At 41.6% G+C, this 17,844-nt stretch overlaps 1 long non-coding RNA gene across 1 annotated transcript; it reads left to right on the top strand.

Moving 5' to 3' along the window:
* The first annotated feature begins 12,393 nt into the window (after positions 1-12,393).
* Positions 12,394-14,404, top strand: LOC105105861 (uncharacterized). The gene is made up of 3 exons (XR_838699.3): positions 12,394-13,197; positions 13,565-13,711; positions 14,212-14,404. It is a non-coding gene; the product is annotated as an uncharacterized LOC105105861 (long non-coding RNA).
* Positions 14,405-17,844: the final 3,440 nt, after the last annotated feature.

Below are 17,844 nucleotides of genomic sequence, written 5' to 3'. Positions count from 1 at the left end.
TCTCCTGGGTGGAATTTTATGTATTGATTTAAAATTATGGTTTTGAAGTCTATATGATGACATGAGCAAAAGTATATTAACGTCACAGAGAAAAATCAGAATGACCAATGTGTTCTTACAAACATATACACAGTAATTAACAGAATGAAGTCCCATGCTCGTGCCCAGGTCTGCATGATCTGGCCCCTGGCCTGGCTCTCTGACCATACCTCCTCTTTCTCTCCTGGTCCTATAGCCACCCAACCCCTCTTTTGGTTCCTCACACACCCAATTTGTTTGTACCACAGGGCCTTTGCACATGTTCTTCCTGCCTGGAATGCTCCTTTCTGTCTCTTCACATGGTAGCTCCTTCCTGGCAATTCAGGACATGGCTCAACATCACCTTCTTGTGAGGCTTTCCCTGAGCACCTGATCTAGTGACAAGACCTCATGTCTTCTTATCATCTTGTTTGATTTTTTTCTATAGTGCAGGTGACAGGCTGAAGTTATCCTTCTTTCACTTATTCATTAATTATTTTTCTTGTTTACTCTATGATATCAGGAGCTTCGCTTGCTGTTTACTGTTAGATTCCCAAGATCCCAGAATACTAGTTGGTCAGGTAATATTTGTTCTATGAATGAATGAAAGTATGCATAAGAAAAGGAAGGCAATATATCAAACTGCCAGCTTTCAAAATATGTACTGGGGTTAAGGGTGACTTTTTTTTTTTTACTTCTTTTCTACATTTGTAATGATTTCTATAATATTATTCCATTTTATAATTTAAAAAAAAAAGAAAAGTTATTTACCTTCCAAAAAGCCCATATGACCATGAAAAGAACAGTCCTATTGTATACTCCAAACTATGAAAAATTCATAATTTAGTAAACAAACTCCATAGATCCCCAAGAAAGTAAGAACACTTACATCTGCTTTTGGAAACTTTAGATCTAACTCACAGAGGAACTGATCACATTAATTCATTCAAGAGCATTCTATTTCTTATCTTTTGTCTGGAAAACGGTATAATGAAAATTGGGTTTAGAAGGTTCACCTCAACATAAATCAACCTTTCTGTTATACTATGGGCTCATACTTACATTCAGATTACTGGAAAGTGCTTATTACACCAATTTTAAATAGCTTGCCTTGATTTAAAAAAAAAAAAGAAGAAGAACCTAACCTCATTAAATAAATGTCATTTGAAACTTCTAAGCACTGCACTGGTGAAATGGGCAGCATATATCTGGTAAAATGGATGGTAGGGGCACATGGGAATGTCTAGAAACCATAAATTTTGACCAGAAAATTGGGGGAGAGAAGGGGTAAGAAAAAAACAATTCCGTACGTCTTCTGATAAGGCATTTTCTGGTTCTGCAGTTAAATAAGGCAGGGTCGGAGTGGGGAGCAGTGAAAGGAAAGAAAAAAATTCCCCAGATCTCAAAGACAGTGACAAATGGAGGTTCTTCCAAATGAATGGCCTGTTCATGCCACCTGCTGGATTCTAGTTGCACTGCTTAGTCATTTCAGGGCCAGTTGCTTCTTGTCCTCTGAGCAGCTACAAATCCTCTAATCTTCCTAATTCCCAACTGGACTTCCTTCCTTCTTTAAAGATCTGAGACTGTCTACTGACATTCACTGGACTTGAATTCTGGCTCTATTCATAAAAAGGACCTTCTGAAAATCAACTCTTCTACAAGGATTTGCCCCAGGCTCCTCCCCTGCAAAGCCCTGGTGTAGAGTTAGCTGGCTCAGCTGGCCTTGTGTTGTGAGTGTGTGGTCCTTGGGGGCACACTGCTTCCTCCCACCTGGAGTGAGATAAGCATGGTGCTAATGGAGGCAGAGTTTGTTCAATGCGGTACTCATTTAATCCTCATGACAACCCTGTGAGTAGATAATATTAACCCTACTTCATAGATGAGGAAACTGAGGCACAGAGAGGTTAAGTGACTTGTCCAAGGCCACCAGCGGAGGAAGTGGCAGGCAATCAGCTCCATGTCCTGTGCCCATCTTTGCTATTCTGTCAGCCACTCTGTGGACACTGAGGTGTCTTGTTTGCTTCATTTGTGGAACTGGCCGTATGTTGACCTGTCACAGAGGGCCACTTGCTGGGGTGAGCCCCCCCTCTAGGCCCCATCCTCTCTTCCTCACTCTGCTCTGTGCCTGGGACTCTGGCCTCTGTGGACTTTCCTCTGTATCTTCAGAGATGGCACTGCCCCAGAGCAGCTTTCCCTAAGCACCCTACACAAAATGCCACTGCTCCATTTTCTAGATTCATACCCTCTTTTCGTCTTCTTCATAATACGTCTTCCTGAAATTATCTCACGTACATAGCTTTCATCTGTCTCCTGTTGGCCTTCTCAGTTGAATATACCTCCTCCATCACCTGCCTCCAATTTGGGTGTGTCAGTGGGAGGCCCTCGTACAACCTGGAAGGGCAGGAGAAGGGCAAGGAACATTTCTTTCCTTGGTTTTCTCCCTGTTGGGTGGCAGAGGCTGATTTGGGGTCCTCCAAAGGTGCAGCAAGACTCTTGGGTGCCCAGGACCATTCCTTCCTTTGCCCCTTCAGGCCAAGGTGGTAATGGCTTCCTGCTGATGCCAGCCCTGGGGCACTACACCACCCGTATTGGCTTCTCTTAACCCTCCTTACACACCAGTAAACTGTCCTTTATTCATTTCTCCTCCATTCCCCACCTGAGGGTGCCATCCACCTCCTGTCGGTACCCTGACTAATTCTGCCTGCAAACACCTCCTTCACCCTCTGAAGTTCTTCCCACCCGCTGAATCCACCATTCAGTCTTGTGAGTTAAGGGTTTATGTTTCCAAGTATCCTTGTTGACAGGCAAATGCTAGGAATCCCAAACCATTAACAACTCTATCAGATTGCTTGCCAGCCCTGACCCAGGGCAAATAAGTTTTGCTGTGAGGAACAGGAACCAGGGAGTTGGGAAGAGGAGGGGAAGAGAAGGGGAAAGGGAGATGGCACGGCCCCAAGGACAAGCTCGGCCCAGGTCCTAAGGACAACTTCAGAAAAGGCTCTCTGCTGGGGTGGTTACAGCCAGGCAGGGAGGAAACAAAAATGGGTGGGAGTCACAGCTCTGCTACTTAAGTTGGGAGCACTTAACTGCTCAAAGACTTTATTTTATTTCAATTGAAGTAGAGTCAGTTTACAATGTTGTGTCAATTTCTGGTATACAGCATAATGTTTCAGTCATACATGTACATACATATATTCATTTTCATATTCTTTTTCATTATAGTTTACTACAAGATACTGAATATAGTTCCCTATGCTATGTAGAAGAAACTTGTTGTTTATCTATTTTATGTATAGTAGTTAGTATCTGCAAATCTTAAACTCCCAATTCATTCCTTCTCACCCCCTTTCAGCCTGGTAACCATAAGTTTATTTTCTATGTTTGTGAGTCTGTTTCTGTTTTGTAAATAAATTCATTTGTGTCTTACCATATGATCCAGCAATCCCACTCCTGGGCATATACCAGAGGGAACACTAATCCGAAAATATATATGCTCCGCAATGTTCATAGCAGCACTATATACAATATCCAAGACATGGAAACAACCTAAATGTCCATCACAGACAACTGCATAAAGAAGTTGTGGTATATTTATACCATGGAATACTACTCAGCCATAAAAAAGAATAAAATAATGCCATTTGCAGCAACATGGGTGGACCTGGAGATCATCATTCTAAGTGAAGTAAGTCAGAAAAAGAAAGACAAATATCATATTATATCACTCATATGTGGAATCTGAAAAAAAAGACACAAACTTATTTACAAAACAGGAATAGACTCGCAGACTCTTAATTTAGAAAAGATGACTAATAGTACCTGCTTCATAAAGTTGTCATGAGATTAGATAAATAATGCAAAGAAAACACTGCAGCATCAGCCAAGTGTTCCATGAACATTAGCAGTTATGGACTCCATTATGGAAGCATTTGGTGTTCCCAGGGGTTTGCGAGGCTTGGCTGAAGTCATTTACTGAGTGATCAGTGAGCTGTGGGAGGTCCACTGAGGGAGGGTGAGTGCCGTCTGGAAAGCAGAGAGCTCTGAAGTCAGGAAGTCCTGGATTCAAATCTTGATCCTGTCAATTCATAGTTACTTGACCTTGGGCAAGTTTTACTCAAACTTTTTGTGTCTCAGTTTCCTCATCCACGAAAGGGAGGTGACTATACCCACCTCATAGCATTACTATGTGGGTTAAATGATAGCAGAATGACTATCACATAAGAGATACTCAATTTTACTTTCTTCCTTTTAAACCAAGATGATTTGAGGGATATAATTTTAGATATCACCGAGAGAGGGAGAGAGGGAGAAGTAGATTTATTTTAAGGACGTGGCTAATGCAGCTGTGTGAGTTGGTGAGTGAGATCTGCAGGGCCGCCCAGCAGGCTGGGCACTTGCTTTCACAGAATTTCCACATTACAGCCTTTAGGCTGCCTTCCTCCTTAGAGAAACCTGTGTTTGCTCTGACAGCCCTCAACTGACTGGATGAGACCCCACCTACATTAAGGAGAGTATTAACCACATCCACAAAATACTTGCACAGCAACATCTAGACTAGTGTTTGATCGAACAACTGGGCACCATAACCTAGCTAAGTTGATATACAAAATTAACCAGCATAATGCTCATTTGAGTTCAGTTTAGTTTAAGACTTTAAAGACCACAGGCTAACATATCTCTGTGATTTGTGTGCGTGTGTGCATTTTCTTTGCTTCTCCTTTAGGTCATGAATTCTCAACAGAAGGAGAGGAGAAAACTGCTTCTTGGGGGACAAAAAAAATTCTAGATATTGCAATAGTCTGTGGCCCTCTAAAGTCAAACGCTAGCTGACAAAATCTTATTCCTTAGAATTTAACTTCTTTCACTAGGAAGACATTAAATTATGTATGATCTATTTCATATTATAGAATTTAAATTAATTTCAGCTTCGTTAATTGGTTTAAATATATTACATTAAAACATTTTCCTTAGGAGTTGATAATGAACAAAAAAAGGTGAACACTGCTATAGGCCCTCCTGCAGAACATATTTTAACATCTCCAGCAAGGGAAGGGAAGGCACAACAACAGGGTTTTTCCCCTCTGTGCCATCTTTAATTTTATGAGTGATGAGAGGGTTTTGTGTTCTTTGATTTAGCCAATCTTTAAAAAAAATGTGGCCATTAAGTTGTAGTAACTCAATATTAGAAGTAATTTCCATAGCGATTTGTCCAGCTGTCAGTAGCTGGGGCACTAATGCTGCATTACTCAGTGTCTGACAGCAGACCCTGCAGCCTCCACAGCGGGGCCGTAGCTCCTGCCGCCCAGACGAACCTTATTACAGGCCTGACGAAGCAAGTTATATGTGTGACGATGACTTGCAGTTAAATCTACAGCCAGGACCTCTTCCTCCCGAGCCTCTGTCCTGTTCAAAACACCATTTATTTCGAGAAACCGCTAGTTATTTCTGTTGAGCGTCAAATGAGCTGCCAGGTTGCTGCATGAAATAAAACCGCTTGTTTCTGGGGAACTTTCAAAGTTTTCTTTAAGCGTGAGCTACTTAAACAACCGGAGCACAGCCTCCAGCTCTATCCCTCTTTAACGTGCGTGATCTGGGCAGGTAACTTGACAATTCAGAGCCTTGATTCCATCTCTTTTTTTTTCTTTGTAACATATATATAATTGACATATAACAGGTGTATAACATCATGATTTGATATTTCTATATATTGCAAAATGATCACTGAAATAATTCTAGTTAGCATCCATCACCACACATAGTTACAAAATTTTTGTGATGAAAACTTTTAAGATCTAGTCTCTTAGCAACTTTCAAATATACAATACAGTATTATTAGCTATAGTTCCCCATGCTGTACATTGCATTCCCATGACTTATGTATCTTATAGCTGGTAGTTTGTACTTTCTAACCCCCTTTCCCTGTGTTGTCTACCTGCCAAACTCTGCCTCTGGCATCCAGGAGCTTGGGTTTTTGTTTGTTTCCTTGGTTGGTTAGTTTGGGATTTTTGTTCTTGTTGTTATTTAGATTCCACATATAAGTGAAATCATATGGTATCTATTGTTCTCTGGCTGATGTATTTCACTTAGCATAATGTCCTCAAGGTCCACCCATATTGTGGCAAATGGCAAGGTTTCCTTTTTTAATGGCCAAATAATATTCCACTGACTGTATATTCCATGTTTTCTTTACCCATATATCCCTCGATGGGCACTTAGGTTGCTTCCAGGGTTCCTTCATCTTAAAAGTGGGAATAATGGTGCCAGCCTGCCCCACTCCAGGAAACAATTAGTAAACCACAAAGTGCTACCAAATGTCTAGTCTGATGATGATGAAGCAAAAGCTCCAGGATTTTCTGTACATAGGTTTATTGCTAAAGAGAAACTGCACACGCTGTTCCCTCCAGCTGTCTGTCTGTCTGCACACTCTTAGCCTGACCATGGGGAGGGGGGGCACATCCTCCAGATCTCTGCAGAGAGTGAGTGACCTCCTCAGAGAACTCCTCCTTGATGCCCCAGCCCAGTCAGCCCCTGATTATTATCTGTCACAGTGCCCTTCAGTGGCCTTCCATTTATAACACTCCTCGCCATCCATACATACACGTTTCTTTCTGTGATTATGCATAAAATGTCTGGCTCTGCTCCTGGAACAGAAGCTCTGTTCATTGGCTGTGTTCACAGCTTTCGCCCTAGTGTCCTGCACAGGGCCCAGCACTTAGTAGACACTCAGCAAATATTTATTAAAAGTGAATAAACCTGGCTGCCCCTTCTAAGATTCTCTTTCCTAACATTTGAAGGGAAAAACTGGGGCTTATTTTCTCTTCCTAACTTGCCCCCAAAGAACCCCTTTTTCTTAAAACAAAAATAGAGGAAAGAGCTTAACTTCTGTTCAGACATTGTAAAATCTTCTTATCAAACCTTAGAGACTTCATCAGTGGAAAAGTAATATTCAGGAATCTGCCCTCCATATAATAATTTGCAAAAGTTGGGACAGGCTTGACAGAAGTCCCTCTCTTGGACTACAGTGACCTTGAACTATTGTGACCCGTCTCCGGATAACCCCATCCCTTACCATGGGCCCACTAAGGAACCTGGCCCGGGGGAGTGGTTGTCCTGAGCATCTCCTCTTGTTCTTAAGTCTTGCTGCTTCTCCTTTTCTTCCCTATTCCCAATTACAACTCCTCCATCACAAGTCCCCCATCAGGCATCAATCCCTTAGGAGAATGATTTTGGCATCAGTTCAAAATTAAAATATGACACACGAATCCATCTTCATATAATGATATGTTTTCCCTTGGGAACAGCATGGCCATCCGTACCACCATTATCCATGAGTAAGCATCCAGCCTCTGTTCAGTACTGTGTTGGCTACTGAGAAAAAAGCAGAGGCTGATAAAAACATGGTTCCTGGCTGACTTCCATTTCCCAGAAAAATGGCAAGGTAGGTACTTCGAAAACTTCCCACAACAAAAGACCTACCGATTCTGGATAAAATAATAAAAGTATCTTATAAATTAATAGCTGACAAGAAAATAAGGGAAATCCCCAAAGGCTGGAAAGACGAAGCTAAAGAACTGAGGGGAAGAGAACAGACTGTGGGTGCCCCGGTGTGGGCTGCACCCATTTGAGTGATGGAGGGGCCTGACTTTTAAGACCCTCACAGGGCCAGGAGGCAAGGCCTGTAGCTCCCTTTAAAAACTGAGTTGGAATTGATGCCCCAGCCCAAAGTTGGGGCTTTCAAAGGGAGACAGCCTGAATAAAAGAGTAGACTAGAAAATCACACCCCTTGGCTAAGATGACAAGGAAGCTTCTCTGTCTGGCCCTTTTGGGTACAGGGGTAGCATGTGGGGAAGTTATGTTTCATGAGAATTTGTAACCACAAACCTGTCCTCACAATTTTAGAGTCAGAATTTATGCTACCTGTGAGGTCTGGGAACCCCTCTGCAGAGTTAATTAATATCAACAAGTGGCCCTGGGCTGTTAACACTCTTGGGGGTGTCTGACAGAAGCAAAGGCAAATACTTCTGGAAAAATATACTCTCAACCCAGTTTGCCTTTCCCACAGAGAGAGGCCCACAAACCTTGAGCCCAGAAGCCCAAATTTCAAAACGTATGCAAAAACAGAACAAGATTTCCGCCATCTTGGAGTTTACAATCATTTAGGAAGACAAGGCACCCAGTCAACGAAACGCTATGCTGAGATCAGTCTCACTAAGGACTTTGCAGAGCTGTTGCTTCAACCCAGAATTTCTCAAAGGCAAAAACCTCAGGTGCCATCGAGAGCTAGAGAAGAAAACTTTTGTACTGGCAACACTTTTTGTATGCCCCTAAAAATCACTTAAGACATGTAGATCCGACAGCTAACTCCCAGAAAATACCTGAGAACCAGGAGGCTTGTGCTTGTGCGATCATAAGGCTCACTGGGATTCTGGAATCAGAAGTGTAAGTATTGCCCACTATGGGGTGACTGAGAATGGGCTCTCCATCCAGACTACTGGAGTTACAACCCCTACCTTGCCACTTCATTTATCCTCTCAGTGCCTCAGTTTCCCCATTTTTAAAACAATGAGAGTAACAGGGCTGACTTTACAGAGGTGATGTGAGGATTAGGTGAGATTCACTCATTTAAAGAATTCAGCCATGTGCCTGGCACTGAGTGTTCAATTAACGTTAGCTTATTATAAACTGATTACCAGGGGGAGGGTATAGCTCAGTGGTAGAGTGGATGCTTAGCATGCAAGAGGTCCTGGGTTCGATTTTCAGTACTTCCATTAAAAATAATAATAATGAATGAATAAATAAATAAACCTAATTGCCTCCTTCCCCCTAAAAAAAAAAGAAATCCAAATAAAATAAAATAAACTGATTACCAAGTCTAGGTGATTTCTCATCAGATATACACTCAAATACTTACTTCCAAAAGCATTCAGAAAGTCAGTCCTAAAAATCACATCAATTCATAGAGATGTTGCCTCCTATAGGAGCAACTTATCTTCCCCTCTCCGATGAAATGAATTAGGTTTTCCTTGGACTAGGCAGAGTTCTTAGCTGTAACACCCAAAATCACAATCCGTAATGGAAGAAAATTAGGAAATTGTACTTGATCAAAATTCAAAACTTTTACACTTCCAAAGACACCATTAAGAAACTTAAAAAACAAGTCACAGCCTGTGAGAAAATATTTGCATATCATGTGTTTGATAAAGGACTTGTATCCAGAATAAGAACTCTAAAAACTCGAGAAGACAAACAACTCCATTAAAAAACCACCTCATTAAAAAAATGAGCCAATTATTTGAATAGATGTTTCACCAAAGATGGTGTAGCCATAATTAATAAGCACATAAAAAGATGCCCAATGTCATTTTTCATTAGGGAAATGGAAATGAAATTCACAATATGATATACTTCACACTCACTAGTGTTGATTTTTAAAAGAAAGGCTTTTCCTCATATTCCTTGGGCAATTCTGCCCCGTTCCTTCTAGGTGTTTATTCCTTGCTTTTTTTTAAAAAAGGACATATAATTGACATACAACATTAGTTTCAGGTATCCATCACCACACATAGTTATACGTGTGTGTGTGTGTGTGTGTTTTCTTGCCTATTAAAATTAAAAAATTCCCCTCAGGATTATTTCCTTCTTTTCCCACATACTTCCACTCGGAAGCACCAGCACGTGTACGTGTCACTCTGAGTAGGTGATCATTTCCCTTGTGACCTTCCTCCTTGTCTCCTACCCTCCCTGCCTGGACCATGTCCTCCAGTGAGAAAGGGGCCTTTCTAACTGGTTCTCCTGGCCTTTGCCTCCTGGTTCTTGACTGTTTACCACATGCCATGCACTTGTGTTGAGCTTTGGAGAGACAGCGGTGAGTGAAATACACGGACTTTCACGAGGCTTTGGTTAGGGTAAAAATTGCACAGAGCCAAATCTGCAGATAAAAATGTTGGAGTTGGAGGTCAGCAGGGGTTTTGGTTTGTTTTTGCCTTCTTCCGGATTTCCTGAATAGAAATACGAAATCTCTTTCTCTCTCTGGGATTGATGTGATCCTTCTCCACTTCTTCTTCCAGTTTCCTTCAATATCTACTTTCCTTAGTTTCTTACTGGCTTCTTTCTTCATTCTTAGTCTGATGGATTATACTCTCATTCCCTCCTTCTTACTTCACCCACAACCAGCCCAGATTTAAATACTGAAAAAAAAAAATGGGTGAAAGTGGTCAAAAGGTACAAACTTCCAGTTATAAAATAAATAAGTCCTGGGTATGTAATCAGGATGGTGACTGTAGTTAACAATACTGTATTGTATATTTGAAAGTTGCCAAGAGAGTAGATCTTAAAAGTTCTCATCAGAAGAAAAAAAATACAATTACGTGTGGAGATGGATATTAACTAAACTTGTGGTGGTGATCATTTTGCAATATATACATATAACGAATCATTATGTTGTGCACCTGAAACTAATATAATGTTCTATGTCACTGATATCTAAAAAAATTAAAATTAAAATTTTAAATCTGAACAAAAAAATCATAGGCTAATCTACAGAATGATAAAATGGACTAGGCTATGTCATTTTTCAGTCCAGCTACAGAACCAGTAGACATTTGAAGTCATTGATGAGACATAGGTTTGGTTGCCTTAACCAACAAATTACCCAGCAGCAATTAGAAAATGTCTCTGAATTCTGGTTAGCAGAAAGGTTGTCACCTTTGTCCCATCTGCAGTGAGAATTTAGATCATGTTCCAATGAGAAGTGTTCAGTCCATGAACTGGCCCTGGGCTGGGCGACAAGGGGATTCTGACTACTGGAGGAGAGGGGACCTTCTGTGGAGCAATGTGTGCTGTCCTAGCACAGTGCCTTTCTGCTCAAGTACACTGGGACTTGAACCTCTAGGAATGAAACATTGACATACTGATTATGCAATTTGCAAACCATCTAAGTTGTGTGCAAAAGAATTTTTTTCTTTTCCAAGCAAAGAGCTAAATTTATCAAAAACAAACAAAATATAATTGATTGGAGAGGGCAAGAGGGAGCCTTCTGGAGTGCAATAAATGGTCTGGGTCTTGATCTAGATGGCAGTTACAGGGTCTACACAAATGTAAAACTGCATGGAGGGGGACAAGAGGGAAACCTCCTACACTGTTCCTCCTACACTGGAATGTAATCTGGTGCAGCCATTATGGAAAACAGTATGGAGGTTCCTAAAAACTAGAGTTAGCATATGATCCAGCAATTTCACTTCTGGGCATACATCCTAAGGGAACTCTAATTAGAGAAGATACACACACCCCAATGTTCACAGCAGCACTATTTACAATAGCCAAGACATGGAAACTGCCTAAATGTCCATCAGCAGATGACTGCATAGAGAAGTTCTGGTATATTTATACAATGGAATACTACTCAGCCATAAAAAAGAATAAAATAATAACATTTGCAGCAACATGGATGGACCTGGAGATTGTCATTCTAAGTGAAGTAAGCCAGAAAGAGAAAGAAAAACACCATATGGTATCACTTATATGTAGAATCTAAAAAATGACACCAAAATGAACTTATTTACAAAACAGAAACAGACTCACAAACATAGAAAACAAACTTATGGTTACCAGGGGGAAAAAGGGGTGGGAAAGGATAAATTGGGAGTTTGAGATTTGCAAATATTAACTACTAAATATAAAATAGATAAACTAGTTTCTACTGTATAGCACAGGGAACTATATTCACTATCTTGTAGTAACCTGTAATGAAAAAGAATATGAAAAGGAATATATATATGTGTATGTATGACTGAAACATGCTGTACACCAGAAACTGACACAACATTGTAAACTGACTATACTTCAATTAAAAAAAAAAGAAAAAAATTCATGAAGGGGAACACTTAGGATTCTTGCACTTTTTAAAATATTTCAATATAAAAATTTTAAAATAGAGATGAGTGCTGGTGATGGTTAAACAACATGGAATGTACTTAATGCCACTGAACTGTACACTTAATAATGGTTAAAACGGTAGATTTTATGTATATTTTACTGAAATTAAAATGTGCATATTTAATTTAGTACAGCTCACTATCATATATTAAAGGATGCTAATTAACCTCCATGATGGCAACTTTATCCTTGTAAGTTGCTGGAAAACCACCTCTCTGCTCGGAGAATTTGCCTTGGCTCTATGTTCATTTTCCCAAATTGCTTCCTTCTGGAGGACTATAATCTCTACTAGAAAATGGAGTAATATCTGCAAGTGTGGCTTCTGTCCGGGCCTTCTCTTGACCCTGACCCGACCCCACCCTCACACCCTCCCCTGCATGCATGAACTTCCAGGGTGGGGAAATCTGAACAAAGGCCTAGGGTTCAAGGGGAGGGCAGGGTGCAGAGCAGGGCGGAGAGAGGAGGGAGAGGCCCGCCAGTATCTCTGCTCTCTGCCTGTCTCTGGCTTCCCCTCACCTCTCCTCCCCCGGCGCGAGGCAGGAGGCCAATTGTAGACTTTTAGATGCGTAAGAGACCCAAGTTCCCCCTCCTACGTTTATTCATTTTATTTTATTTCTTAATGAGACACAGCACAGAGAGGTGAAGGGGCTTTTCCAAGGTCACACAGCCAGTTAGAGGCTGAGCCAAGAGTAAAATTTGGTGTCCATTGCTGTAGTAGATCTACACCTGGAATGCAGCCCTTTAGCTCTGCTGCTCCTGAGTCCCTCTATCCCTTCTTCCTCCTCTACCTCGCCTTCCTGCCTGGGCATTTTTAAATAACAACTTTATTGAGGCGTAATTCACATATTTGCCCCTTTAAAGTCTACAATTCAAGGTTTTTTTGGTATGTGGAGAGTTGTGCACCCACATCAGTTTCAAACCGCTTTCATCACCCCAAAAAGAAACCCTGTACCCATTAGCAGTTGCTCCCCATTCCACCCACCCCACCCCTGGTCCCCCAGCCCTAGGAAACCATTAATCTCTAGATCTGCTGCCTTTTCTGCACATTTCATATAAACGGAATCATACAACGTGCAGCCCTTTGTGACTAGCTTCTTCCACTTAGATTGTCTTCCAGGTTCATCTATGTTGTAGCCCTCCAGATCAGAGCGTCGTTCTGGTCCCAGTAGGCAGAATAAAGAGGCAGAAGGAAGAATGAGAAAGAGAATCCTGAGGGTCCGAGCACAGCGGCACAATGAAATGAAGGTGAGAGTCCTTTCTATGTACAACACACCCAGGCAGGCTGTATCTATTCCTCACCTCCTTTCGTTTAACCTCCATAGTCTCGGAGCATCGCTAACCCCAATTCAGACGTGAAAACCGAAGAGAATTTCAGTAGCTCTTCCAAGGGAAGGCAAGTCATTAGGAGCAGCCTAATGTCGTTCGCTCAACCAGGTCACATCCAGAGCTGTCAGATTCTGAGGGTGCGGATTTCACTACCGTGATGGTGGGTGACTTCTGGCCAGTCTTTAAAAAGTGGTGGTCACTATTTTAAAGTCAAAAAATTGTTCTAAAGTCATTTCATTTCCCAGCCCAGAGTTTCCTCATTCTAAACTCATATTCCTCATTGCAGTGCTACCTCTAATAGCAAAGGAAGAAAAAGACCTACATGTCCAGGGGAGGGGGCTGGATAAAGTGTGACACATCGATGCGGTGGCTGCAGCTGTAAAACAGCCTGTCGGGAAATCAGGTGCATCCAGTGAAGAAAAGCCATGTGCAGGTTGGTGTGTATACTTATCATTTGTATAAGAAGTATGTGTGTGGGGAGGAAGTGGAGAACCAACACACACACACACACACACACACACACACGTATTTGCCAGGAATCTCAAAAAACTTAAAACCTTGTTGCCTATGTGGAGTGGAACTGCGTGATGGGGGCCCATGGTACTTTTAACTTTTGACCCATGTGACCATATTACCTATTCAAACATACATATATATTTTAAAATCCATTTAAGCATTCAACAAATATTAATGAGCCACCAGATGCTGGAAATACAGCTGTGAACACGATCAAACAAACAAACAAAAAAATGGAAAAGAATCCCGTAGATTCATGCCCCCTTGTTTCTAAGTGTCCAAAGGACCAGTGCAAAGGCCAGCTCTTCTGACACCAGTATAACTTCCCTCCTCTCTTCTCTGATTGTCTTCACCATTTATTATCTCCATCACACTTACTGAATTACCTGCCCCTTGGTTTTGTTTCCTGTTGCTCAGTGTCGATCACCCTAACGAAGTTGCTATCACCATTCACACAGTCGTCCCAGATAGTCCTGGGACCCGAGAAATAGCTCACCTCTCCATTCCCATCACCTGACTCGTTCCAGCTGCCACTATCTGGGGGACAACAGAAGAGCAACCTGATCTTTGTTAATCTGATTAAGAAGGTGAGCCTGGGTCTACCTCCTGCTGCTCTCAATCTCTCTCTCTCTCTTTTATTTTTGAGATTGGGCAAGTCACTTGACCTCTGTGTGTACCTCAGATTCCTCATTTATAAAGTGGGGATAATGACAGGACTATGTCAAGGGCTGTTGTGATAATTAAATGAATTAATATGAAAAGCAATTATAACAGTGTTAGGCACATAGAAAGCTCCACCTTGTTAACTGTTGCTTTTATCTTTAGTCATTCCTTCCCCACCTGCCATCCTCTGCCCCTCAGGTTCAGTCAAGCTTAACTCCTTCATTTCTGGAATATATTATACACTTGCAAGCATCTGAGCCTTTATTCTCCTGCTGATCTGAAATAGATGCTCTTGCTTTTCCTGCCTGCCTGATAAGCCTGGGTTGTGCACATAACTCTCCTCTCCTCCCCAGGCTTAATACGCTTCCAGCAGAACACTTTATTTACATGGCTGTCTCCCCTGATAGTCATGAGCTCTGTCAAGAGAGGGCCTATGTTGTATCCATCCTTTAAACAGGGGCCCAAGGGGTAGAGTGGGATGGGGGAATTGGGGGGTCTAAGGGGCAAAGGCAGGACCACCATTTTAGACCAAGCCTGACATTCACAAACGAAATGAGTTACCCCATTTTGACATATCTTCATTTAAAAAAAAAAAGCACTGGAGGCCTCAGAAAACCAAAGTCTACAGCAGGGATCCACATTCTTTTTTAAAATTGAAGTCTAGTTGATTTACAGATATACAGTAAAGTGTTTCAGATATACAGTAAAGTGACTCAGTTATACACACATACATTTTTTCAGATTCTTTTCCATTATAGGTTATTATAAGATATTGAATATAGCTCCCTGTGCTATATAGTAGGTCCTTGTTGTTTTATATATAGTAGTGTGTATCTGTTAATCCCATACTCCTAAATTATCCCTGCATCTTCTGTTTCCCCTTTGGTGACCATAAGTCTGTTTTCTGCATACTTTTTTAGGTAAAGGACCATATAGTAACTATTTCAGTCTTTGTGGGCCATATGGCCTCTGTTGCAACTCCTGAACTCTGCTCTTTTATCTCCAAAGCTGCTATAAATAGTATATAAAGGACTAGCGTCTGGAGCCCAAGTGGGAGACCAGGTAAGAATCACAAGACTGAGAAGGTGCAAAACTTTATTTATGGATACCAAAATTTTCATTACACATAAATTTCATGTGTCACAAAAATTCTCCTTTTGACTTTTGATTTACTTTCAACCATTAAAAACATAAAACCCATTTTTAGCTCACAGGCCATACAAAAACAGATGGGCAGCTGAATTTGGCCTACAGGTCTGTAGCTGTAGGACCCCTGGTGCAATGGGTGTTTTTCTTACTTCAGAAAGGACTTGGGGAAACGATGTTTCGCAGGGCCCATAAAACTTGGGTCACACTTTCAGTGAGTAAAAACACAAAACACCCAGTTAAATTTGAATTTCAGAAACAAGGAATAATCTTTTTTAGTGTAAGTATGTTCTATGTGTATTTTATCTGGCATCCCTACTTCAAAGAGTGTAGTACAGTCCTGTCCCAGTATCCGTGGGGGTACTGGTTCCAGGAGCCCCTGCAGATACCAAAATCAGAGGATGTTCAAGTCCCTTATATAAAATGGTTCAGTACAGTGAATACAGGAGGCCCTTCTTATCCCCAGATGCGGAACTCCTGGATACAGAGAGCCGACTATACTTTTACGGTGTAAGAATACCAATCCCACCATTTATCCCCACCCCCCACCCACCACCCCCACCACCCCCACCACCCCCACCACCACCCCCACCGCCACCATCCGCATTCCACCATCTGTGCATACCGGCTGGAATAGCACGCCTATTTCCACGAGGCGGCGATCTTTTGAGCTCACGATGTTGGAGGAAGAGCAGACACTATCTGTCAATCACTGTGGAAGGGGGTGGGTTTTCTGGACAGGAAATGGGGCCTGATGGGGGAGAGAAGACTCCTTGCCCCGCCTAGGACCATCCCGGTGCATAAGTGCAGGATGGCACCAGTCACGTGGGGCGAGCCTACTGACTTGTGGCGGGGGTGGGGGCGGGGGATGCTGGGTAAAGATGTTTGGTGTCTGCTGCCTTCGGGCAAGCCTGTCTGTGGGATGAGAGAGGCCCAACCAAGAACCCTTTCTCGTGGGATCCCAGGAAGAGGAACCGGAGATTACACTTTATAAGCGTGTCGATTCTTGGCACTCTGATTATTTCCTCGTTGTTCTCCCCAGCTTTTATTCGTGTGTGTAAATAATAATAAAATACACCATCTTTGTCTCAGTAAGGTTCTTGGAAGCAAAGAAAGACTTCCTATTCCTCCTGAGCCCATTAAAGCAGGAGAAATGCTTCCACTAAGGACAGTGTAGGGCAGCAAGAAATGAGGGAGATGGAAGAAATGGGCACCCCAGGGACATTTAAAGAGAGTCAAGTTTGCATGAATGTCCCCATCAGGAGACAGCCCCCGTAACCCCCTGGAAGATTTAATTCTAGTTTGTATCAGTTTATCACCCCTTCATGATTTGGTTCATTAATCCAAATACTGCTCTCCTGAAAGCCTGCTTCTTCCAGGAAGCCTCCCTCCCCACTGCAGTCCTCAGTGCTTTTCTCTTCATGTCACTCTTAATGTCACCTTTCAATTGACAATGAATCCTGCACTAACTGGAGACATCTCTTAAACTGGACTGTTACTGATGTTTTCTGTGGTGAAATATTTCACTCCTTTGTCTTGTTTTCCTTGAGCACCAGGAACATTTGCTTTATAGTGTTCCTTAAGTCATGTTTGGCTAAGGACGTTTTGGCCCTTCAAGTCACAGCAGTCAACTCTAGCAAAAACCATTTTATCAACTTGAAGCAATATATAAATGAATGTAATTGTTTTGTCATTTTATAGTTGTGGGTGGTATTTAAATAATTTGTGTCAATAATTTCTGTGATTGTAGTTAGTCTAATCCTTGGCATCCATTACCACAGTCATCCTCACTGTTTGGCCTGGGCTCATCATTCTGTCTTCTGGAATTAGATGCATTTTTGGTCTTATAATATGTCTCTAAAACTCAGTATAGTTTTCTTCCCTACCTTGTAGAAACCTGACAAGGCCTTCTTTAAAAAAAAAAAAAAAAAAGTAAAGAAAGAAAAAGAAAGCTTGATAAAATACATAATAGCTGGTATATATGTGTCTACTAAAAGTTTCAATTTTTAAACTTTGAATCAGCCACAAAATGTTCATTTTACTATTCCCACCTCTCTACCTCATGTTAATGGCCTATGGTGAAATTTCAGGCCTACTTACATTGTTATTTATCCTAGGAGTATTAGCACTGCTAATCTGTTTGTTTTGTCTTTGTTTTGTTAGCAAACTGAGAAATCAGCAAGATAGTGGCTATTGAACCCAATGGGAGATGTATCTGAGCTCCTTTGTTGATATACATTT

The sequence above is a fragment of the Camelus dromedarius genome, chromosome 10 (genome assembly GCF_036321535.1).
Source record: "Camelus dromedarius isolate mCamDro1 chromosome 10, mCamDro1.pat, whole genome shotgun sequence".
NCBI lineage: Eukaryota > Metazoa > Chordata > Mammalia > Artiodactyla > Camelidae > Camelus > Camelus dromedarius.
The sequence above is the reverse complement of the archived record's forward strand: the minus strand, read 5'-3'. Positions and strand labels throughout refer to the sequence as shown.